The sequence below is a fragment of the Coptis chinensis genome, chromosome 9, assembly GCF_015680905.1.
Source record: "Coptis chinensis isolate HL-2020 chromosome 9, ASM1568090v1, whole genome shotgun sequence".
In the NCBI taxonomy this organism is placed as follows: domain Eukaryota; kingdom Viridiplantae; phylum Streptophyta; class Magnoliopsida; order Ranunculales; family Ranunculaceae; genus Coptis; species Coptis chinensis.
The window spans coordinates 18,414,944-18,441,373 of NC_141464.1; the positions used below are offsets into that span (position 1 = coordinate 18,414,944).

The 26,430-nt window shown below is 34.4% G+C and overlaps 2 long non-coding RNA genes and 1 pseudogene across 2 annotated transcripts; 2 read left to right on the forward strand and 1 right to left on the reverse strand.

The window, feature by feature from the left end:
• Positions 1–2,657: 2,657 nt before the first annotated feature.
• On the reverse strand, positions 2,658–5,846 carry LOC147475091 (T-complex protein 1 subunit delta pseudogene; annotated as a pseudogene).
• An 11,805-nt stretch (positions 5,847–17,651) lies between these two features.
• On the forward strand, positions 17,652–19,448 carry LOC147475092 (uncharacterized). The gene is made up of 3 exons (XR_015208716.1): positions 17,652–17,832; positions 17,908–17,971; positions 19,278–19,448. It is a non-coding gene; the product is annotated as an uncharacterized LOC147475092 (long non-coding RNA).
• Positions 19,449–19,491: 43 nt separating this feature from the next.
• Positions 19,492–22,128, forward strand: LOC147475093 (uncharacterized). The gene is made up of 2 exons (XR_015208300.1): positions 19,492–20,549; positions 21,349–22,128. It is a non-coding gene; the product is annotated as an uncharacterized LOC147475093 (long non-coding RNA).
• The last annotated feature ends 4,302 nt before the right edge of the window (positions 22,129–26,430 follow it).

The window sequence follows — 26,430 nt, forward strand, 5'->3', positions numbered from 1 at the left end:
TATGTAGAGCTACCACAATAGAATATGAAATTGCTAGAGTTGTAGTCTGTGCCACTATATATGCCATATGGGTTGAAAGCAATTTGAGGAAGTTCCAGCAGAAACAACACATTGATGGCTCTGTATCAGAATCTGGTGCAAATGGTTTAAGCCTAAACCAAGAGAGTTAGTAGTCAACATTGATGGCTCTGTATCAGAAGACTTCAATGGATTTGGTGGTGCTATCAGAGATGAAACAGGAGTAGTTAAGCTAGCCTATACAGGGAGTTCAACTAAGAGATCGGTCATGACACAAGAATTATTGGCCGTCGAAGCTGGCATGAAGGGTGCAATTAGTATTGGAGCTAAATGTATTATTATATGTTCTGACTTTAAGTGTGTTGTAGGAGAAATTACTAGATTATAGGAACCTCCCTGGTATTGCCTCAACATAGTTGCTTCTATTGACCTCTTGAAACAACAGTTTGAACTGGTTGACTTCAAGCATGTGTATAGAGAAGCAAATCGGGTAGCTGATATTATGTAAGTCTCATGATGATTTTGTTTTCTATTTCCTTCCCCCTTTAGACTGTGCTCTATCTAATATTGTAATGGAGGATGCACAAGGTAAAATGTACTTGAGATTATAACTCACTACACCATAACAGGCTATTTGCAACGGCAAAAAACCGTTGCGAATAATTTTCGCAACGCTTTTTAAGCGTTGCAAATAGGGCGTCGGTAAAGTGTTGGAAATATTTGCAACGGTTTTTTGCCGTTGCAAACCAAATTTTCCAACGGTTATTAACCGTTGCAAAGTGAAAATTACTAACGGTTAAAAAGCGTTGCAAAGCAAGCGTTGCAAAGCAAATTTTCCAACGGTTATTAACCGTTGCAGAGTGACAATTACTAACGGTTAAAAAGCGTTGCGTAATTTGATTTGTAACGATTATTGATTGATGCTTTAATATTTATTTTTTGCTTTGCAACGGTTTACAACCGTTACTAATATGTTGATATGATAAAAAAAAAAATTATTTTAATTTTTTTTCCCGCCTTAACCTCGCACCTCCCGATTTCATATAGAAGCAAATAAAATTACAAATGCTTTTTCATACCATTTGACAAATAAATAAACACAAGCAAACGCTTGAAAAAAAATATTATATTCATTTAACCATATATATAATTTCAAAAGAGTTTTGAGGGTTACAAATTCAAATTTAATAAGGGTTACAAATTTCTATACGATTTTCCAAGCAATCCCGAATCTTCAAAAATGCAATAAGAAGCATTGAAGCATTAGTGACAATGGCTTCACTCAATATAAATCCTAGTGCCGCTCCACAAAGCCCATCTAATTCCAAAAAAATCACAAAACAAATAATGAACTCAGAAAAACAATCATATTAATTAAATTCATGCAATAAATTAAATACTTGACCCCAAGATAAAGCATTTGTTGTCTACTCCCATATCTCAACGCCATGAAAACAATGATTACATAAAAAATCGGTGCATAAAAAAAATACCTTATAGTAACTTGACGAGTTGAAAATTGAGAAAATAGAGAGTGGAGTTTAAATTTTTACCTTGATGAGGAGCTTGAGGTAAGTATGACTCATCGATTGGGAAGCAATTATTTTGGCCTTCTTCCAAAAGCTCCCCACATGTCGGTAATATCAGTTGATCCAATAGATGTGTTACGATGAAGACCAACAATCCTTCTCGAGAAAAAGGAAATTCATCTTAGATAATGTTTGTGACTTGTGAGAAAAAAAAAAAAAAGTTGTTAGTACCTTAATTAGTTCGGCAATCATGACGTACTAGCTGCAAGCATTTAAAGTCCTCAGAAATTACATTAGTAAAACTCCTCACTTTCGATCACCACTAACAGTAAGAGTATAATAGTCATATTAGGCAGAGGTAGAGTTTCCTAAGAGTCTCATGGACAATCCTAGTGAATCCTTAAACAAACAACATAAACGAAGGGACACCGAGGAGCCTCCCCGAAATGACACTAATTGCTAGGTCTAGGAAATCAGCCAAGTGCCAACCACAGCCCGACTCTAATCAAGCACTAATTAAGGTGGTGAATTGAACGTCTTGAGAGAGGACTGGAGCTTCTCGATAAGAAAGTTACTTCCAACGATCGATCAATGAAAATACTTAAGGGCTTAACTGTGCACATAAAACACATACACGACGCATTACACGGGCATTAAGCCGGCAATCACAGTTCATAGGAACTCGTTATTAATTAGAGTAGAACTCACATTCTAGGAGATCTTTTTCTAGTGGATTATGACCTGATTGGCTTAGTTATAAGATAGAGTACGTAAAAGACCACAAAGAAGTATGTTTGCCACCTAAATTCTATATCTTGGGCGGTAGTAGTTTTCACCAGATAGGCATTTATGGTTCTGCAGTTTCTATCATGCTACTAACACCACTAGTGCAAGAGAATAGGCATTTACAAAATCAAAAGTTATATATAGTTATATATTCAAGAAAGGTGGTTGGCCTATCTTTTTTGGGATCTTTGTGATTCTATGAAACTAGTTATATATTCAAGAATGATAAACAACAAAAACTTCGAGAAAGTGCACAAAACCGAAAAATAAAACAGATTAAGATACTAGCGGTTCTAATGAGTGGCAATACTCATATATTCTACCTTATGTAATTATGTCATCAATCTTCGGGATCATCCTCACGCGCTCTGTTGCCAATGTGATAGCTACTGGTGCTCACAAGGCGTGCTGGAACCACATTTTCCTCCAAGATATTTGTAATCGCCCTTTCCTCACATTGATCCCATTGATGATCTCACCCCCGTGCATGTCGGTTCCGAGCTCTGTCCACGCGATAGCTATTGGGTTCAAACCTGCATTCTCAGCAAAGAGTATATGGAATAACTTCAAGAGCCTCCGCAAATGACCGCACACAATAACTTTCCATCCCATGCAAGACCTTAGCCCAAACCAAGTCTGCCTCGGCAGCTCGATTTCCGGCGCACCACCACCAAAGAATTAGAAACTTCTTGGTCACCAAACATCGGATCACACACAAAGCATCATGTAGACTCCTCTCAGCCTCATCCGGAACCAACCGATTCGACCCACGAACAAGCACCGCGTTGTCCTTCCCATATCCTTAATACCGGTAATCTTCACAATCTTCCCCATCACCAAGAGAAACCTCTTCCACACAATCAAAGACGACCCATCTTCTCCTCGCGAAAATGTTCAATATTCAAATAGGCAAGCAATTCAGAGTCTTGGTAATAAACTCAATAGCATCCCTCTCCACATCCTTAACCACCAAAATCTTAGCCTTAGAAAGATAATGCAAAGACAGATCCAGAATAACCGCATCCCTCAAAATACTCTTCGAATCAACAAAACATTACACCCGTCGCCTTTAATCTTCTTAATCATCCCCAAAAATATAATTCCTCTCCTCCTTCAAAATCCTATCCATTTCGCGTTATAATCCGAAACCACAATACTGCTCAATATCGGTCTTGGGTGGCTAAATCTGAATCAATCCAAGCAATCTTAGCATTCTCAACACGAAGTCGGCCCACCAAATGACTAACCTTCTTATCAAAAACCAACCCTTTAACCAACTCCGTATCGTCAACAGTCCCACCAAGTTTCTTAACAATCTTAACATCTCTCAAATCAACTAAATCAACTTTCACATTATCCACTGATAAGCGCATAAATGTTATATATTTACGCTCAATTTTATATTAGTTAGTTCGTTTAATTTATTCGTTTGATGTAGTTAGTGTATTTTTGGTGGTTTTACAGGAATTGGAGTTATTGATTAAAACTGCTGAAACTATCGAGATTCCAGGATATTATTGTGCGAACTTGTGGTTAGATTGATCTGGCGCTAGTTGTTCAGTTCAATGGAGGTGCCCTGTGATATTGGGAATATACCGTTTGCGTGTCTGCTAATGAGAATTGAGGCGTTATTGATTTGGACTTGGTACCTTAGCACCCGATCATCGATGAGAAACAAGGCCGGAGACTATGGATATGAATGTTGGTAAATGCACGTGAAGAATACAAACTTGCAAGCTATGGGCCAACTTTTCTTAAACCTTATTAAACCTCGTATCACAAGGTAACCTTACCTATATTTTAAACCTCAATCACAAGGTTTATTTTTACCCTTTGAATTTCTTTCTCCCCGACCGCCATGTGGGATGGAATCAAAATAAAGGGTTATAAAACCGCACCCATCAAATGAATTTCGGTATGCCTTTTATACTCAAAATCCCATACCCACTAAGGGCCACACCATTCCCCATCCGGCTTAATGTACCGTAAAGCAGTCCTTAGCTCCTTCTCCCAATTCCAATTAAAAACGAAAAAAACCCATCCCTCAATTCCAGCGACCAAATCAACCAATCAAATATCCCAACCGACCGAGCTGCACCATCTAATCATCCATGGGTTTAAACCCTTATTTCTAATTCCGTTTATCTTTTAGAAAAACATTATCCAATTACTAAGAGGCGTGGCGGAGCGTCGATATTTGGTTTTGCAATCCAATCCCAATTTCACGCAACTTCGACCGAATTAGATACTTCTAATTCAACTCAAACTCTCGAGGGAATCCATTATATATAGAAGAGAGAAACAGAATGAGGGGGGCTCCGAACCACGTAATATCCGGAAGAGATAACAGAGAACACCGGAGAGCGAAGAGCGAAGAAGCGAGACGCGAAATCGAGAACAAGACGAAAGAAAAGCCAAGGAGACTTCACTTTGCCGACATGAGTTCTCCTAACCTTTTCTTTATTTTCAGTTCCATTATTATGAATTGCTAAACTATTAGCTAGGGCTAAGATGAAGCCCTAGCCTTGATGTTATTATTTTGAGTTTGGGTTTTGATGATTTCACTTAGATGTTAACCGATTAATCTTCTTTCAATATATTCACGATTGATAGTAGTTTATTCTTTCACTTTGTATGTCATGCATCCTTAGTCGTTTGAATATATATTGTTATTGATCAAAGCTTGATTTAATTGCAAATATTAAATTTAGATATTATTCGTGCCGTCAAAAGACGAGTAATCTTTTACGTTTGATCTTTAGTGCTGAATTTTGAAAGATGCTTTTATGTAAAAAAATAGTATTGTCACGATAAAATCCCGAGAAACACTGAATTTTCATTCGGATGTTTCTCGTATTAATTTGAAACATTGAAACCTAATCTTAAAATATTTTCTAAAAGGTTTAGTGGTGGAATCTAAAGTCCTAGTATTTCTCTCCAATCGTTCGTTTAATTTCAATTGTTTAATTTATTATTCTAGTAAACGTAGTTAAAATAATTAGCTTTAGTTAATAGTAATTCCAAATTTCTATAAAACAACATTGTCAATTAGGTTAGGTAATATTTTTTTTACCTCGTTTGTCCGAAGTAGCAATCCCTGTGGGATCGACCCGTTCAGAACTATTTTCAACGATAGGCGAATTAGGATTAGATTAGTCTATTAATTTAGACTGACTAATTTCCTATCATCCACCACAGATAAAACAGCATCAACAGCTAACGGAGCAAGTAAAGTTGAATACTGACTAACAACTTTACTATTCAAACTAGTACTAGCACTCTTAACTAACGAATCGCGATCCGATAGCTCAACCGGTACAGCCATAGCAGTTAAAATATCAACAATTGAGGTTGAGGTTAGACTTACATTGGGAAGTTGAGGTTAGATTCAAATGATAAACAAAATAAATGGTCACATTCTCCTTTTATGTTGGGCTGCAATTCACTTTTTGCTATTTTGGCGGTCGAATTTTTGGGAACCAAGTTTGTGATATATGATAGCCACCTCCTCATGCTTTGGAGCCACGGTAGCCAAAAAAGTCGGTCTAATAGGCTGGTGGGTTTGAAACAAGTCTCTCCTAGAGTACCTGGCGGTAACTATCCAAGAGCTCGATTACGATGAGTTAAACGTCTTAGGTTCCAGGTGAGAATTTGTGCAAGTAGATGTATATGGATTCACATGAGAGCTTACTCTGTGTCTATAAATGTGTTAAGTCCTGTATGACTGCTGTTAATATATGTAATTTCCTTTATGCTTATGTCTTGAATAACAACTAATCCCAATAGTTTAATTATTATGTGGAGCAAGTAGGGGCCCTAGAAGAATGCAGTGTACCATGAATGCGATCCCTGCCTCTGCAATTGAAGCAGAAGGAATGGCTCCCACACAGACGGAATTTCTACCCAACAACCTGGATTCATTACCATCAATCCCATTTTTCAGATCTAAATCAACTCGTGTAGATCCTAGCTAACTTTTTCTTGTATATCGAGACATAACTAACTTTTTTGAGTCTAACTATGGCCGTATAATTGGGTAACACTTGTTCATTTTCGTAATCAGGTAAGAGTATGAACAATTATGCCAGTTTTTAAGAGCTAAAAACATAAAATGAAGATGGAGCTCAGGTACTCTTTGACGGTCATAATGAGTATGTTACTATCTAAGTCTTCTTTGCAAATTGGAAGAAAGTGAATTGAACTTTACAAATCAACATCACCTGACTTAATATTGGTATAGCTGGTCCCGAAGCATTCTTTGAAAAAGGGGAATGCAAAACTCATTAGTACACAAAAAATAATAATGCACCAACTAATTGTACCTTTCCACCCTTTAAAAAGCTTAACAAAGGAGAACAACACAGTCTTTTGCTTATGGTGCTCGATATCCGACTTATATAAAAGCAAAGTTTCACTTGTATCAATAAACCACGGGAACAAAATGGAATATACATTTCATTAGTCCCCGAGCATTGAATTTGAATAATGATCTCTACTTAATCGTGAATCGCCTAAGTGTAATACTAACTACGATCTAAGTTTCAGATATACCTCCGGCCAGACATCCCAAAGAAGAAGTCCAAGGGCTTCTAGAATACCAATTAGCACAAAAGAAGATTTGGGAAGGGATAGCATTTCCTTCGTCACGAGTCCAAAGACAATATCTTGCGAACAAGATGGAAAAGTATATACCAACATACCCGCATATAAGAAGTAAAACATTAGTGAAAGGGCAAAGGCAACATTTATCTTAACCAACATTCCAATTCCCACCTTGATACAAATACACTTTGTACAATCTAGTCATCTCTATGAAACCAAATACACTCAAACTTAATTTTCACAACCAAAGAAAAATACCCAAGTCCCAAAATACACTCAAACTTAATTTTCACAATCTAGCTGTCATACCTGGCCCCGTTTTGATCTGATGCCAAAATCTCAGCAACCATAGCTTTCTTCGCATCCATCGCCATAATAACCAACAAGATTCTTGGCACATTTCTCAAATTTGAAATTCTAGAAGTAGAAATCAAACCCCCAAAAGTGCAATCAAAGCAACAAAGATCATAGATGAATTCAGCCCTAACCCCTCTTCAACTCAAAACTATTTTTACCCTAAAAAACATAATAGGAAGATGGGCACTCACCGACCAAGTTAGATTTTTCTGTTACTATTTAGGAGAGAAATCGAGAATTTGAGAGAGGGGAGTGAAGCAGCAAATGCCTCTGACAAGTGAGTGAGAGCTTGAACAATAAAATGAACAAATAAACTAACTGAAAAGGTCTTACCTTGAGAACTGAAAAGTTAGGAAGAAAGGACGGAGCTTGAGCAAATTTGAACAAATCCACTATTTTTCGTGATCCGAAAGTGCAAGTAAAGCAAGGATAAAGGTGCAAATCGAACTTTTATCTCTTTCAATCCATACCGATGAGCATAATCATACCACGACTTCCTCCAAAATTAACCACTCAAACAGTTTATTGAATGGCCAACATAGAGTAAAACCAAGAAACCCCATTTCTCATATACTAAACCCCTAACCCTAGGTTTAGAAATTATAAAATAGAACTAAAAAGGGTGGTAAAATTGCATATTGTGGCTTCCAAACCCCGTCTCTCTTTCTCCATTTCATCGTGCTCTATAATCTATATGGTGGTTCTGGTACACAAGTGTGTTTTCTTTCAGTAATGGTCTAATGGAACTGTAGAATGAAGGCTTCTCTTTGTTGAAAAGGAAATAAAGATAAGAAACCCTAACCTAACCCAGCGGCTGTGAGAGAGAAAGAGAGGTTTTCTATTTTGACATACCGACGACGATTCTTTTTTGTTTCTCTATTTTTGAAATTTCGAAGTTGTTTTGATTTTTTGGATTTGTAACACTTCTCCAACGCTTTTTAAGCGTTAGCAATTAATTCCGAAAATTCACTCAAATAAACCAACGCTTTACAACATTGCCAACGCTTATTTAGCGTTAGCAATTTACTAACGGTAAATAAGCGTTGCAAAGCAAAAAAGGTGCGTGTTGCAAATATCCTATTATGGTGTAGTGACTAATACATGTTGGGGTCTACCTAACCTCTAGCTTCTTCAAAAAAAAAACCAAGCAAAAACTCTAATTATTACGAATAAAGTAATCAAATTGCATGGTAACCAAACAAAACCCTAGTTTTTCATTCAATATATGCAAATGAATTAACAAATTGCTCAAATTTTTTATTCCATAGTGACATGTAAATTATAATAAGCCCTATTTTTTTTTAAGTATATAAAGCCCTAATTCAACAATTTTGACTTAATTAAAATAGATAAGGGTTTTAACACAACTCCACATGATAAACTTGATAATAATTTATTTAATAACATGCAAACAAACATTCTTATTTGTTTATTTTTCCTTAATAACATTCCTAATATAAGTCCTTGAGTGGGTGTGACAGATATAGAGAGTGGGGAGCGATTGTGAGATATGAGAGATCATATCAGTGTGAGAGAGAGTGGGGCAGTGAGATGAGAGTGTTTTTTCGTTTTTAGGGCTTGTGAGTTGTGAGAGAAAGAAAGTATAAAAATAATTAGTATGATTTCTCGATTCTACGAGTTACATCAAGATCGTTATCTTTCCTTTGTAAAGAAAACTCCTCTCGTAACAATACCTTTTGGGTCAACTGGATTTTTGCTTTTCGTAATTTGCCCTCACTTCATTCAATATATTACACTATATACTACCCATTAGACTTGATAATTTAAGAAAAATATAAGAGTGCATATGTAATTTAGATTTAACTTATTTATTATATCTCATCTTCTATTATTTATCCTCAATATCTCATCTCTTTTTCTTTGTCCTCAATATCTCATCTCTACTAATCCATTTTTTATCTTCTCTCTCTCTCCCCTTAATATTTCATCTCATCTCTTCATTATTTCTAAATTCTAATCAAAATCTCATTTCTCTCTCTCATACGAAGTTTCAACACTTTCAATCCGAATTCCAATTGAAAATTTCAATACATTCTAAAATTTGGAATTAAATTGAAATTAAGACAAGGACAAATAAATAATTACTCACCAATTTATATATATTTACTATTTTGTCCTTTATATATCAAGAAAATTTCAAAATTTACATCTTTTATGTTACAAATTTAACATGCTTACTTTTGCATCCGATACAATATTATAAATTTCCAGTGGCCCACATACCCCACTCAATTAAATATTTTTTTTCCTAGTAGATTCAATTTTGGATATGTAGCTCCATGTTTGCTCCGGTACAAATAAATTTCCAGTGGCCCACATACGAGGCCACTCAATTAAACATTTTTTTTTCTAATAGGTTCGATTTCAGATATGTGGGCACACACATATATTAAAAAATATTTTATTTTCACTCACATAAGAGTCCCACTCAATTAAACATTTATTATTATTATTATTATTATTATTATTATTATTATTATTATTATTTTCAATAAAAAAATAAATCTTTATTTTTTTATTTATTCAAAAAAAATCTCCTTTGTTTTCCACAAATATATTAAAATATAATAATTACAATTGAATATTTTTTTTTCCTTTTTTCTTTCTTTTTATTTTTATTTTTATTTTTAGGGCCCGGTTACTTCTCTACTTTACATCCGTCCAAAATTCAAGAAAGGCTTTATGGCTTTACTAGCCCCTCTTTCTTGCCAGAATTCCTTCTGCTTGTGCTAAGATTATTATTTTTAAATTAGAATTAGTACTTATTAGGAATTTAAAATATTTGATATTTTCAATTTAGAGTTTAATTAAATTTAGAAGTTTAGGTTTCTTGGTTATCAATTATGGTTTATCTATATAAGGAGGTCATTGTAGTTTAGTTCAGGTATTCAATTATCAATTATCAAATTATCCAATCTCCAAAACCTATTACACTTTTCTCCCTCAACTTCTACAATTTTTCTATTCAATCTTTTTCCTCCTTAAATCTATTCCCCTTTTTTGAAGATCTTCGCATCTTTTCTTCTAAATCTCTATTTATTCTGCATCACTTTGCTTAGGAGGTTTATGGGCTTAATTAATTGAAATTATAGACCGACAATTTAACACATAATCTATGTGGCGTATGAACAACTCGTGGTTTTCATGCTCATTGAGCGTGCCGAAAAGACTAGTTTACATAGATGGCTGAGACTAAAATTAATTTCATCCTAGTCGTAAAATCTATATATATATATATAAGCTTGCACCTGACATCTCTCCTCATCACATGCGTTTCTTTTCTTAACCGGGCATTCTCATAGACTCCTAAAAAAATGCGCATTCTATATATTAGTTAGACCTCCCTCAATTTGTTACTTTCTCCTTTGTTTATTCTTTATTTTTAATCACCTCCCCCAACAGGGTTAAAAGTGGAAGTTTTGCCAAAACTAATTACTCTCTTATTAATAAGAAAATCGCTAAAAGCCCTAAACTCTCTCCATGAGTAGAACCTCCAGTTTTTGCTTCTTTTTGAGACTATTCTTTTCTAGCTTTAATTCATGTATACAATCTAATAATATGTCATCTTTTTTTCCTAGCTTTAATCGAGTTGTGTATAACAAATTTTGTTGTCTCCTTCAATAGGTATTCGATTTTCATCTCTTCATATTATAAACAATGTTGAGGTGGTCGAGAGATTTCCTAGCTTGATTGGACTTCCCTTGGTGTATAGTTCTAATTCTAAAGGCAAGGTATGTAAGGTTATTCGATTGTGACCAAGAAATTTTAGCTTCATTTTAAAAAACCCAGAGTTGAGGTGGTGGAGAGATTTCCTAGCTTGATTGGACTTCCCTTGGTGTATAGTTCCAATTCTAAAGGCAAGGTAAGGTTATTCGATAGTGATCAAGAAATTTTAGCTTCGTTTTAAAAAACCCAGTGCGTAAAAAGTAAAATTAGAATGCAATGCATTGGTTTGCATAGTCCTTCGCAAAAGGGCATGAAATAAAATCAAATTGGCATGAACGGTACATATATTTGATTACTTCTAACTTTAATCGAGATGTGTATAACAAATTCCGTCGTTTCCTTCAATAGGTACTCGATTTTCATCTCTTCATCTCATCTACAAGAAACTAAGGTACATATATTTTATTACTATCTGCATTATTCATAACACTATGTCTAACAAGAATGGGACAAAACAAAAACTAGCAAATTCGACACTTAGCAGAACACTAGCTAGCAGCTTGATTGTGGAAACCCAGAGAAAGGTTACGTTGAAGTCCTCAAGGACAATATTTATAGATTATCATTATGTGTTTTTTTTCCCTAGAAACTCTCAACTTTCTACAATTAGATGAATTTGCTAGAATTCCCGCCTAACATGGATACCTGTAGATAAAAAACGGTGAACAACAATTAGCAAAAAACAGCCTTCCCCTTCATTTTTCCCTTTATTTTTATTAACATGAGTAACACCAACAAGAAGATGATTAACATGATTACAATTGATCAATTTCATTATCATAAGATCAATGTACCAATTGATAATTTCAATTATGTGTATTTTATTACATAATGACATTGACAAAAAATTTCTCATGGCATTGACAGGTACCATGGTTTCACCAAGTACAAAAAGAAAAAGAATTACATTGTCAAAAACAATACCTACTGTCAGTAAAGAACAAACTACAACAAATAGATTTGGAAGAAGGACAATTTTGAATGAGATTGGAGACTGTAATCAACAAAAGAAGCTTCTAGATCATTTCAGAACTTGCAACCTTTATAATCAATATTACACAAACTTAGTAGCTGCAAACATCATCTACAAAGAATCAGGTATCATCTATAATGCTATTATGAATTCTTTTATAACGCAATTAGAAAGATTCGTTTTAATTTATTAGCTTTTATGTAACCTGTAAACAGTTATTAGAGATTCCAAACGCAAAAAAGAAACTATATTAGATGTATCTAAACGCATGAGAAAAGCGACTGAGGACGATGATTACGATTTGCAGATGAGTGGGGAAGATTCTGATAGTGAATCAATTAATGGACAATTCAACGAATCATCAATTACCGATCAAGTCAATGATTCCCATCCAAGTAAGATCTACTACTTATATTTTTGTGTTATATTTTATTCAACATATAATTAACAATGATGTTGTGTTATATATAGGATGAGTAGAAAAGCCATGGAATTTTGGAGGTCCAATATGTGTGTGTTCTGTTTGTGGAGCCATGGTTTGGTACGAGGAAAGGGTAGACAAAACGAGATGAACATCAAATCCAAAGTTTTCAATATGTTGTCATAAAGGTGAAGTTCAACTACCACTTTTGAAAGAGCTACCTAATTTCATGCGTCGTCTTTTGGATTCTAAGGGTGGTCCGAGATCCTCGAACTTTGCAAAAAACATTAGGGGTTGCAACTCCATTTTCATATTCACATCAATGAATGATGTAGTTGATCACTCCATGAATGATGGAAAGGGCCCATATGTGTTCAAGATAAGTGGTCAAAAGTACCAAAGGATCGGAACTCTTTTACCATCTGAAGGGCAGCAACCAAAATTTGGACAGTTGTACATGTATGAATCAGCAAATGAAGTTTCCAATCGAATAAAGGCACTTGATAAAAAAAATACCATATAAAGAAAATAAGGAGGATGATGAAAAATTAGATCCAGATGTGGTTGAAGGACTAATGAAAATTCTTAATGATGAAAATAACCTCACAAGGGATTACAGAATGGCAAGGGATAGGTTTAAAGAGTCTGAGTTAGCCAATGTTAGTATTGAACTTATTGGAACAACACAAACTAATGGAAGACAGTATAACTTGCCTTTTACATCAGAGATTGCTGGACTTATTCCAGGGAATGGAGAAGTATCTGCGGAACCCTGTGATGTTGTCGTAGACGTCTTAAGAGAATAAACGAATTGTGTCCAAGTTTTCATGGTGATGCAGTATCCTTTACTTTTTCCGTATGCAGAAGATGGATACATGTTGGGCATCCCTTATAGAAAGGGTTCAAAGGTGAAGAAAAGGAAGCACGTGAGCATGAGAGAGTACTATGCTTATAGGATACAACAGAGGGCAAATGAATGACACACTATTGTTTGTGGGAGAAGACTGATGCTACAATACTTGGCTGATTGTTATGCAGCTACCGAAGAAAACAAATTAAACTGGGTGAGACAAAATCAAGACAAAATAAGATCTAACCTGTACAAAGGATTGGTTGACACTGTAGTTGCAGGTGATACAAATGCGGCTTCGACTGGTAAATAGTTAGTCACACCGTCGTCTTTCATAGGAAGACCACGATACATGGTCCAAAACTACTAGCATGCGATAGCTATCTATAGATGGGCAGGCCCTCCTTACCTTTTTGTCACCTTCACTTGCAATCTGAAATGGCTAGAAATTCAGACGGCTCCTGACAAGATAGATAAAGGACTACACCTAGAAGACAGACCTGATATTGAAGCAAGGGTGTTTAAGATTAAACTAGATGAACTAATGACAGACTTGTAGTGGAAAAAACATTTCAAAAAAGCTTGAGCAAGTAATGAATTTCTATGTTGTTATTTTATTTAAAATTATTCAATTATAGAACTAACATGTAAATATCATATTTGCAGCTATCTATACAATAGAGTTCCAAAAGAGAGGGCTACCCCATGCTCATATTTTGTTATTCCTAGACAGAGCTAATAAGGCAAAAACTCCTTTTGATATTGACAAGCTCATCTCAGCAGAGTTGCCTAACCCAATGAGTGATAAAGTGGGATACAAGGCGGTTGTAAAGTTCATGATACACGGACCGTGCGGAATACATAACCTGTCTTGCCCGTGTATGGTTAAAAATAAATGCTCATGACACTATCTAAAAAACTATTGTAGTGAAACAGTCATTGACCAAAACAAGTACACAATCTATAGAAAGAGAAACAATGGTAGGAAATTAATTGTGGGGGAAGTAGAATTAGACAACATATGGGTAGTTCCACACAACAAAGACTTGGTTACCAAGCCCATATTAATGTCGAACATTGCAATAAAACACGGTATAAAACCCAGTGCATATTAAAAAATCCAGTGTATATACAACAGAACATTGAAATTTTACCAACGTTTTGGAAATTTGGAAATTCCAATTAGAGGTTTTAATTGGTGAAATACTGAAATTAACGATAGGTTTATTTCTCTTCTTCACTTCTTCCCCACAACGAATCTCTGCCACTCCAAACCCTTTTTCATTATTTAGGGGGAAAAAATAAAAAATCCCAACAAGCAAATAACATAATTCTACAGGCAGCAAGTTTAACATAGCAAACCAAGGCGAACGAAACTGTAAGTTATTTCTATGTGCATTTATCTTTTTCCCATTTTCCTTCGAAACCTTTTATCTTTGTATTTTCTCATTTGAATCTATTTTAATTTACTAAAATATAATTGTAAGTCAATAACTTTTTTCTTCTTTTTTTTTTGACACAAGAATTGGAAATTTTGTTTATATCTTTGCCAATTAAGAGATAGATTAGTGGAAGAAAATAAAACCAAACATACTTTGCTTACTTAGGTCATCGAAGTCTATTTTTGGGTACTGTTTGTTTTCTTTTAGACTTAGTTTGCCTATTTTGGAACCAAATATTTACCTTAAATGATTGTCTTATACGTTGGAATCAAGAAAATGCATAATATTCTACTAATTTGGAAACCAAGGCAAATGCAAAGTGTGAGCTTAGCTTTACTCATTCTACTAATTTTCGTAGGTTAATTATTTTGCACCTTGAAATCGTTTTTTAAATTGAATACAATCTAAATGATATTTTTTTTTCTACATCAATTTTTATTGAGCTTTGTGTTCTATTTTAAATTGTCAATTTGGCACCATAAGTGTCATCGAATTATTTATCAGTATCTCCAGGGGTTAATATAAATTACTTGGTGGGTTTTTCATAGTTTTAGCGCGTTCTAGTTATCTTTTGATGACATTTTACGTTGTCGCTTGCCATCAAAATCAAAATACTATGTTGCGTACTTGCGTTAAAGAGTGTAATGAAGTTGGATATTCTCATTGTATATTTGCGTTAAACAGTTGCATAATGTTTCTTACATAAATATATATAGTAGCAGATGAAGTTGGATAGTCCAAAGTTTTATGTATATCCGGCCTTTTAGTGTTGCATGTTTTGTTTTTATTGTACTATACAAAATCATTTTTATAATATTCTTCTTGATGTGCCGAACGCATGACTGTTTCCTCAAAAATGATGAGCTCTTATAGTTAATTTCCTTTAGTCAATGAAGTTTACATTGCTACTATGCTTTGATAAGCATTATATAATTGTATGATATTAGAGAAACCTAACAGGTCTTAATCACTTTTATTCTCATTTTCATTTGAATGTAGTCTGGCATGAATGCAAGAAACAAAGGACAAACAACTTGAAGTTATAAGGATCAGATTCGAAATCTCATTATGTAAACTTATAGTCACATTTTGTTGTAAGGTGTATCCATCTAGTTTTATTTTAATAGTTTTTTTCAAGACATTTTTCGGTTTTAGACAAGCTTAAAACTTACTGATTACTTTCGCTGATTTTGTATGTACAGGCCATATAGTTAGTTTATTGCAATGGTGCAATTCTACAAGGAACTAATGAGTCAATTGTCAAGGTAACTACGTGAAATTTATTTTTTCAACCACCATGATTAGCGCATTAGCTGAAATATATTAGATTATAAGACCACATTTGCATAGCATACTGAAGATTTTTAATCTCTGTATACCACTACCAATGTTTTTACTAAAGTTGGTAGTTTGTTCATTGGTTATTTGGTACGGGTTTTCATATACATATCTTACATGGAATTGAGCACCTTACATCGTTGAATGTTTCGCTTCCTCTCAAAATTTGTTTTCTCTAATTGTTTCATTTGATAATGTTCTAAATTTTTTCTTTTCACTTTTAACTTCATTCCCATCTTATGAAGTTGCAATAGATTGGTTTTAGGTGGCACTACCACATGATTACTTTTGTTGCGTGCATCACGACTAAACGTGTTTGGTTAGGTTGCCAAATATTCTTGGAACTAGATATATATTAGCACACGAACTGACAGCTTTAGGTGCTATGAGGTACTTATATTCCTTGATATAATCACTTTTGAGCTGGTAGTTTGTAGTATTCATATAAGCTATAATCATAAGTAATACTTTCCATAGAGTATAGATGAAATGGGCAATGTAGAAGTTGACGGGTATGGAGAATGAAAATAGATCAACCTATCATCACTTGGCTCCACTGAACAAGTGGCTGGTTGCAAGATAACAATCTCATTAATTAATGCTTATTAGCATAATCTAAGGTAATACTTCTCTAATGCAACTGTAATTCAATTCATTGATTAAAATGAATATTTGGAAACTAAAATTAAATGAGTAGGTTCGTATAGTCATAGTACATGAACAATTTGCAAATTGAGGTTTCATTGAGCCTAATGTGTTCTGACCTTTGATGACTTTTTGCTCGATTGGTTTAGTTAGTTTGAAGTGGTGAGCGCATTTTTTTTTAAAACATTTGGTTGTTACTGACGTTGAATTCATTAAACATTAGGCTTGAAAAGACAAAATGTTATTGCATTGCCTCCCTATATTACCACTAGTAGAAAAAAGGCTTTTTGTGACTATTTTAAAATGTTATTTGTGGTTGTTCTATTCGAAACGGTCACAAATGGCAGAAAAGGGTTTTTGTGACTATTTTAAAAAGTTTTTGGTGACGTGCGTTTTCGAAACGGTCACAAGTGGTTTTTTCTAAAGAATTGAAGGTGTATATGTGTGGAGAATTATTTGTGACTATTTCACTAAAATAGTTACATATCATCTGACCCTTAAGTAACCGTTGGACCCATTATTTGACCCAATTAGTTTTTGGTCCAGCGCGCCCACAACTCCACTAAAACAACTAATTTGAAATACAACACGCCCACTTTATGTCACTGTCTTATATGACCCATTCAATTTTCGGTCAGTGCTGCCACAACTTAACTAAAAAATAACTACTTAGACCACACAAATTAGACACACCAACATAGCCCAGTGAGACCACGTTCCATCAAACACTTCCAGCACAGTGAGGTGTACGTCACTACACCATAACACTGAATTTGCAACATCTAGTAAAATCGATTGCTAACACTTATTCATTCGTTACAATGTTTGTCACACATGAATTCCGTTAGCAATCTTGCCAACTGTTATATATTCTATAGGCAAATACTTGCTTGATTTCATAACATTTACCCAATATTAAGTGACGGATATTAAGGTGTAACCAATTGGCAAAAAAAATAAAAGAGAACTGGAAAACAAATGAAAATGGGTGAAAACTTTTGGGGAGGAGGTTTTTCATTCTCGCGCTCATCTCTCACGCACACCCTTTCAATAACAAAACATAAAAGTGAAGAGGTAAACCGCTACCACTGCTGCCGCCGCCGCCGCTAGTGTTGCCCACTGAGGTAAGTCGTCATCTTCTCCTTTTTATTCTCCTTCATTTTCTTAATTTTCTCTCCTTCCTCCTTTCTAAAAATTAGGGTTTTGGCTAAAGTGTTTGATTTACACCATCAATTGCTCAAGAAAGCTTCTTTTTTGTCCAAGGTAACATTTTGTTTAGTGAATCTTCTTTCAATTACGGTTTCTAGTGTTTCCATTTTTCGAAAAAAGGAATTAGCTTTTGGGTTTGTCTATACATATGATTATAAGGGTGTGTGTCATGATTACTAGTGTAATCTGTCAACCATGGCCAAAGTTTGCGTCATTATATGATAGATTTTAGTATATATTTATAATCTCATGTTGTACTATGTGTATCACTGACAAGGGTGGGAAATCTGCTCTTGTTGGCTTCGTTCCCTTTGATACTATAGCAAATCTGTAAATTTTTCACTTTGATTTCAAGTTAATAGTTAAGTTAACAAAATTGTAGGTTTTGAATCTTATCACTTTAGGTTTTGAATTATGTACTAAAGTTTTGTTCTTCAAGTGGAGTGTCATATTTTGAAGATGGGTGTTTCTTTGAAATGATAGGTTGCTTCTATTGACGCTTAGATAGTCTATTTTTATTGTTAGCCTTCTCCAAAAAGCTTGATGAAGTCCTCATTTAGATTCGTGACTCGATAATTGGTCTGCATCTCTCGAAAGTTGATAGGTAGTAAAACATGATTGCACAGATATGCATTTTATAGCTTTGGATTTTAGCTTTTGGCCTGATCTAGGTTGTTGTATATGCCCTGTTGTCTATCACTCACAAGCTGAATGGTTCTACATTAATTGTGTCATTAGCATGTTTATCTCTTAGTTACTCTTAGTTGGGTAATACATGCGTTTACACTACACCAAATCAGAAAATATAAGGCACTATATACGCTGGCCTGTCTTTGTTACTGAGTACTGACCCATACACAGACATCTTTGTTAATTCGTGCAAGCAAGTATCTCGTGATGAATGTTTATTGCTCCATGTGCTATCTTTTTGAACTAATTTGATATCTCATTAGTTACTCCATCGTACCCTTATAATTATGAATATGTGAATGAAAGAAACCTATGTAGCTAATTGTTTTGAATTGTATTTCCTTAAAGTTTGCTTTGTGGGTAAAAAGAAAAATTTAGTTTGGGTGGACTGTTTTGAGCTGAACTAACAACCTATTCAGTAGTTTTTTTTTTCAATGTGTAAAATACAATAGACTTATGCATGGTCGATGGAAAATGAAGTACGTAAATGTCAACTTATCAGCCATTGTCTTACTAATACCTTATTGCAATTCATTTTTACAATTATGTTAGGGATTGCCTTGGGCTATAGTTCCTTCATTGTTGAATGAATCATCACATATTCATTTTTATTACGATTAACTAGCATACCTGATTATGCATCGAATATAACTCTTGGCATAAGTTGCAGGCCAGATAGAAGTATAGAACTCTTTTCACATGTTCTCGTGCTTCGTAACTTTGTGAATCATTTGAAGTGCAAGAACTTCAGTGGCCTATTTCAATGGGAATGTTTTTCATTCTCGCGCTCATCTTTCACCCTTACAATAACAAAAGAGAAAAGAAAAGAGGTAACCGGCAGAGAAAAAACTCTTCGTTGTTGTCGCTTTGCTAGTCTTTGCCCATCAAGGTAAGTCGTCATCTTCTCCTTCATTTTCTTAATTATCTTCTCTTCTTCCTCCTTTGTAACAGTTAGGGTTCTGTCTTTTACACAATTAATTGCTCAATCTGCTCACTTCTTGTCCAAGGTAATGTTTTGTTTAGTGAATCTTCTTTCATTTACAGTTTCCAGTGTTTCTATTTTTTGAATAAAAGAATTATCTTTTGGGTTTGTCTAGACGTATGATTATTAGTGTGTACTGTGTATAATCTGTCTACATCCAGTCTCCTTGTCCTAAGCAAGAACTTTATGTACTTTATGTATGACAATGTCTAATTTTGCCTTACTATCTTCCTTTTCCCTTTATTTTTTTTATAATTTTATTTTTATTTTATTTTTTTCATTTACAATAACTCAATAAGTACATAAGTTACATGGTGACAGATCTAAGAGAAAGCAAATTACAATAATAGTTCCATTACATTGGAGAGGATATAATCACAAAGAAAAGTGTAGTAAGTCTTAGAAGTAAACAATGTTAGATCGCATATTAGATAGCATATTTGCGACCGGATCCATCTTCTGATCATTGTTGTGCTTATTGAAAACTGAAACATGTTTCCTGTTTTAGTATCTGTACTATGCGGAACATACATCGAGGTTACCTTTTTATTGGTGTACTTTTTTTGAAGGTTTAATGCAAGAGTATGTAAACTAATGTTTCCCATTGCCAAGCTAGTACACTTAGCTTATCCCTTCATACACTTATTACACTCTGTATCTTTGCCTTTACATCTATGTTGAATGCATTTCCTTTGTTTTTCCTTTGTCTTTTTCTAGTATACATCTTCACTGACTAGGATTTCCCTTGTAGTCATAATAGACCTTTGGTTTTTTTTTATTATTATTATTTTTTTCAAATCGAGTGGATCTTTGAGTATAGTATTATTCAGCTCTTTGGAACCTAAGGATGCTGAGACATTTGTTAAGGTGAATAATACCGAGAGGGATTCTCCTCATTTGAGAAAATCAAACCTCGAAAAGTTGAAGGATAATATAGTTTTTGAAAGACTCATTGGACAGGTTCAAGCTCTCACCCCCTCTCTATCTACCTAAATGCTTATGCCATAGTTGTTCAATTGTGGACTATTCTAATGTTGAGAACATCTGAAAAATCATGCACTACGCACTGCACTGTTTGACTGTGTCCTGTAAACTCACTAGTGGAAGGCACAGTGATAAAGCTCCAGCCAGTACAGGAGTGATATAATCTGTGTTCAAATGTTTCTAAACCTTCTGGTTCTGTTTTGGTGTTCACATAACATATGTCTATATCATTTACGGTTTACACGTCATGCTAAAATCAACTCTTATTTCTTAAATAAATAAGAACTGAAGTACAAAGCATATCAAATAGGTCCTAAGAATGTTTTTGGTAAATGTATTCTCATTTTCCTGATATTATATACCTACATTACGATGAACTTAATCAGTTATTTCATGTAGTTTTCACTAGAAAGATCACCCCGACATCCAATGTATACAAATTACTTTCAGCTATCTGTATTCATTCCGTGAACTATTAATTGTAAACAAATATGGTATTCTCACTTTCAATAGACATTAGAATGTAAGACAACTGCAGCAATACGTTACCTTTTCTAAAACAAAGAACTACTTGCATTAGAAGCTTTTCATGCTTGCAGTATCCCTTGGAATGTCTAATTTTTGAATTTCTACTAATATATTGGAGGAAGATATCCTATATCTATCTTTTAATGTGCATGAATGAAAACTTTGGACATAGGATAAGAGCATATTTGCGTTTGTGGATGTAGTAGCCATGATGCTTAGTGAATCTAACTGACAAACTTATTAGCAGGTTTCACCTTCTTCAAGTTCAATTCTAGAGCTTTATGCAGCTGGGCTCTGCTATATTGAAAACACTAGTCTTCAGCCTAGCTGCATTGGATCCGAAGGTTTATTATCTGCGTCATTGATTACGCTTCCTATTCGTGGTGGGGATGATCTTCTATACTTGAACGATGTGCTTTGCTCTTTAGCAAATTATTTTCATGGTGGATCTAATAGCTATGTATCATGTGAGTGTTCTGTAAGTTGCAAGCATGAGCTCGAAAGAGTTTCTTTTCTTTCATACTTAAAGGCTTTGGCATTCTTCTGTCATCCATTTGGGGAATTAGTCATTAGCGCAAGGAATATTCTTCTCCCTGAGAAGAAATTTCCTGCATTTTCTCCCAACCTGACTATTATTTTAGATGCATTCCAATAGTATTCTGATGCTTGTCATACTCATTTCAGGTATTTCTTTGGTCACTTTTCGGTACATTTATTCTTGTTCACAACACTCATGATATTTTTCATAATAGTTTTATGTTATAACCTTGTTGTTTCTTACATTCCAGCTAAAAAATCTTAGCCATAAAAAGGTTTTTACCGACAAGGATATAAATGAAGTTTGAATGGATTTTGTTAAGTTCATCCAAGAATGTATTATGAATTATTCTCAAGACGAAGATGAACCATAATGCTGAAGACATATGTGGTCGGGTGATCAACTTTAACGAGATTAGGTTATTTTTTCATTTGGATTTGGATTAGGTTGATTAAATTTATATGAATTAGATTGGAAATGTGTTATTTATTTTATTATGTTTTATGATTAATAAGTACAAATATATATTGGTTATCCAAGGGGATTGGAATGTTTCAATGAAATTAGCACTATATATGAGTGCACTTGAAATTTAATGGATCATATTCAGGTATGTAGTTTATTCAGGTGTGCAGTTTATTGCAGGTCCCCAATTTTGTGAGTTTTCATATATATTTATGTTTTTTTTCTCTTTTTAATAAAAAAAAAACAATATATACATATCACTGTTTTACCCAAACCGTCATGACTGATGATAGTTTTTATGACTGTTAAAAAGGATGAATACATAACAGTTTATTTAAAACCGTCACAAATGTTATGATTTGTTGTGACGGTTTTTGAGCAGTTGTTACCGTTTTTTTTTAAAGTTTTATGACCGTTAAAAAAGATGAATGCATAACCATTTATTTAAAACCATCACAAATGATATGATTTGTTGTGACGATTTTTGAGCAGTTGTCACCATTTTTTATGGTAGAGAGAGGCTAGTATGGAATAAATATTTGTGACGGTTTTGGGAAAAAATAAATGACTCTCACTCCGTCACGGTTTTGGAAAGAAAAAAACAGTGACAAAAGATTTTTTTGTGACGGTTTTTAATAGTGATATAAAGCCTTTTTTCTTGTAGTGATACAAGTTAATGAACCTCAACTTCTACTATCTTTCTTTATTTACAAAAGTATTTGATATACTGCATGTATATAAAATTATGAGAAAAGAGCATGTTGATAGAAAATCAAGTGATTCCCAATTTAATAATCCTAAGGGTCTTCAGCATTGATGACAAAGAGAACGATAGAGTCGCAGACACAACGCTTGATTTAATATGTCATATACTGCACGAGACAGGTTGTTGTTGCCTTTGACAATTTGTTGGGATTGGGATTTTAGAATTTATAATTTTTGATATGTTGCTTGCAGGTGTGACAACAAAACTGGAGGGAAATCCTAAGGGTGTTACTGATCTATTGGGGTTTATATGATTTCAAAAAGAATTCACTAGAAAGAGGGGCTCCAAGTGTTCCATTAACTAGATGATAAATGTAATAAATTATGTTTTTTTCAATCATGGTTTATGTTATGCTCTATTTCGATTGGGATGGCTTTATTAAGATTTTATGCATTTGAATTGAGTGAATATATACGTTACGAGACTAGCGTATTAGCTTAATGATAAGAGCCCAAAACTGTAGTTTTAACCTCTTAATAATATTATATTTAGATGAATTATGTTTATAATAAATAAGAGTTAGTACTATTTATGTACTTTTGTATATTTCAGGTCTTGTAGTCAACTATGTGAAGAAATATGTCACTTTTGCAAGAAAAATGAGCAAAAATTGGTTGCTAAGAAGTTCTATGGTTAAAGCCCAAGTTTCAAGGAGAAAAAAATCTTTTTAAAGCCTAGTCAAAGCTGAAAAGTCAAAGTCAACGAAGGCAGAAATAGAGCATAAAAATCAACAAAACTTCCGTAGGCCGTATCTTTGGACTTAGACCTCAGAATTGGGCCCATTATATGTCCAAACGACCGACTCGGAAAGAGCTTTCTAATGATCTAGGAATTGATACAATCAGAGTAGTAAAAGTGGATGAAAAGATTATTGCAGTAATTTCTAGTAGAGAAACCCTTTTTGGACTTAAGCAATTAGGGTTTGGGTTTGATTTAGTGGCCCAAAATATAGCTCCAAAGCCCATGCACCAAATTGTAAACCTAGCCCTCTCCTATTTAAAGAAGACTAAGGTAAAACCCTAACTCTCTCCTACCTCTTCTCTTTAGTCTAATCTAGTTTATGTTTTATTAGCCTAGCCACCATTAATATAATTCAAGTTATTTTTAATACAAGTATTCCTTTAATTATGTCTTCTTTTTCTCATTATCAATTCCATGATAGTCTAATGAACCATAGCTAAACCTCCATTAGCGGGGTTTAATTGAAGCTTTGATGAAGACTTGATGTGTTAGTATAGAATAGTTGTGTTAAAGAGCTTCAAGTCTAGGGTTTTCTATTTAGCAATAAGTAAAATAAACCTAGACTAGAGGGTAGTTCATTCACCATGAGAATGGATTTCAACTTTCTCTCCACTAATTATTAGTTGGCTAGAGATACCATGAATACTTAGGGATAAAAGGACCTAACATTTATGTTGAACCTTGTGTGAAAACATAAAGATTAGGGTTGGAACAAACTCTATATTATCATGTTAGGGATTAATCAAGGTGGATTTCAAATCTCTCTAATTCCTTCTTTATATTCACATCTTAATATTTAATTGCCCTAGTTTAATTTAGAATATATTCAATATTAGTTTTCACCATATTAGTTCTATTTTAAATCATTACTCTCATGTTGTTTAATTGTTCATCATTAGTGGAATTAGTTATTATCTAATGCAATTAGGAGTGGAACTAATTCTTACTCTAGTTTTATTACATGATAATTGAGAGTAGAACTTTAATATTAAAAAACATGCAAATTATAGTTTACTTCTTCCTAGTATAATTAGCTTAGTAGGAGTAAAAGCTAATTTGCATTCTATCAAATGGTGTCGCTGCCATCTTAGTTGTCTTTAGAATTAAATTCCCTTAATTTTTCAATACTACAAACAACCCAATTCACCCACCCACCCTACTGTTCGCAAGTGTTTAGTTATTTCCACTACTATTTCTTGATTTCTAGCTATGTTTCTGTTTCCTGAAAATAGGATTTTGCTTCTGGCCTCACGGGAAGTCTACTGGAAATTTTTGAAGTTGTACACTTGGAGCGTGCACGCGCCCTATTTACACTATATCTGAGCGCGCACACGCCCTGCCTTCCAATAAGTTTGTTTCTTGTTTTCTTTCCAGTTTCAAGGCCCAGCCCATAAAGAAATCACACAAAAGTTTGTTTCTAAAAAAATTAATAGAGCTCGCACGCGCCCTTGTTACCTTATAATTGAGCGCGCCCGCGCCCCTTTGAAGAAAGCCCGATTTACACAAGTTAGTTACAGGCCAACTTTTCATTGGAAATAATTGTTGATTTAGTGTTCCATGCTTCTACAGAACACTAAGGTTCGTATTAAAGATGTTATTCATAAGTGTAGCAAGGAGGCATTCATGTTCTCCTCCTTTCACTCTTCGTCTCTTCTATCAGAGGAGTTTAATTCTAGTATATCAGGTTTTTGTTTGATTGATGTTCGTGTTTCTTTAATATTGGACTTAGCCTTGCATGAGATTAAGGTCTAGTAAGAGAAAACCGTCTAACGTTATCTACTGTAAATGTAAATGCACACGCCTATCTAGAATATCACTCTACATTTGCATCAATGGCTGAAGAAGTAGAGACTACTCTCTCTGATTTTTACGAAGCCCTAAACGATGGCCCTAAGTCATACATCATTCTTGCAAACCCAGTGGGTGATTCATTTTTCATGGTTTAGACCACGAAAAGCATTATCAGCATATGCGTAGGATAGAACAAGTTCTCACTACATTCCATCATCTCAACGTAGTTTCTGAACCAATTAAAGTGAGGGTGTTTCCTTTCATCCTAGCCGATAAGGCGACGTCTTGGTTAACTGCCCAAACGCCTAATTCCGTGGACTTATAGGCCAAACTTGTTCAATTGTTCATGGAACAGTTTTACCCACCACTGAAGACAGATGAAATGATTCAAAAGATTCATTTCTTCCACCAAAACCCTCATGAATCCTTTTTAGAGGCCTGGAATCGGTACACTGATCTTCTTATAGAGTGTCCACATCATAACCTTGCGAAAGACACGCTTGTTCATGCCTTTTTCAAGGTGCTTTCACATCATCATAAGGAGGTTCTTGATATAATGAATGGGGGCAATTTCCTTAGTAATGGAGCCTTAGAGCCTTATAGATTTTAAGAAGATTAATCCAAGAGTAATAATAACTGGGGGGGTAATGACATCCCCCGCTCCGCTACTTCTTCTTCCATAGCCAAGGCTGCTAGTATGTTTGAGGCTAAACCTAATCCTGAGCTTAGAACTCTAATTGAATCCCTCACAAAAAAGGTAGAAGCCGTTTCTATTTAACATATATAAGCCTACTTCTGTCATGAACATTAACTCTCTCTCATGTAATTTCTATTTTAGTCTTGAGCATACCGTCTCCTATTGTCCTCTCGTCTATAAACAACCACCCGCATAGCCGGACAATGTTTGCTCCTTAAATAGCCTTCCTAACGTACCTTAGAGATAAAACCCCAACTTCAGTTGGCGTAATACTCAACCAGTTACGCCTCCGGGGTTTAATAATCAAAATGTTAGGCCAGCAAACAACTAT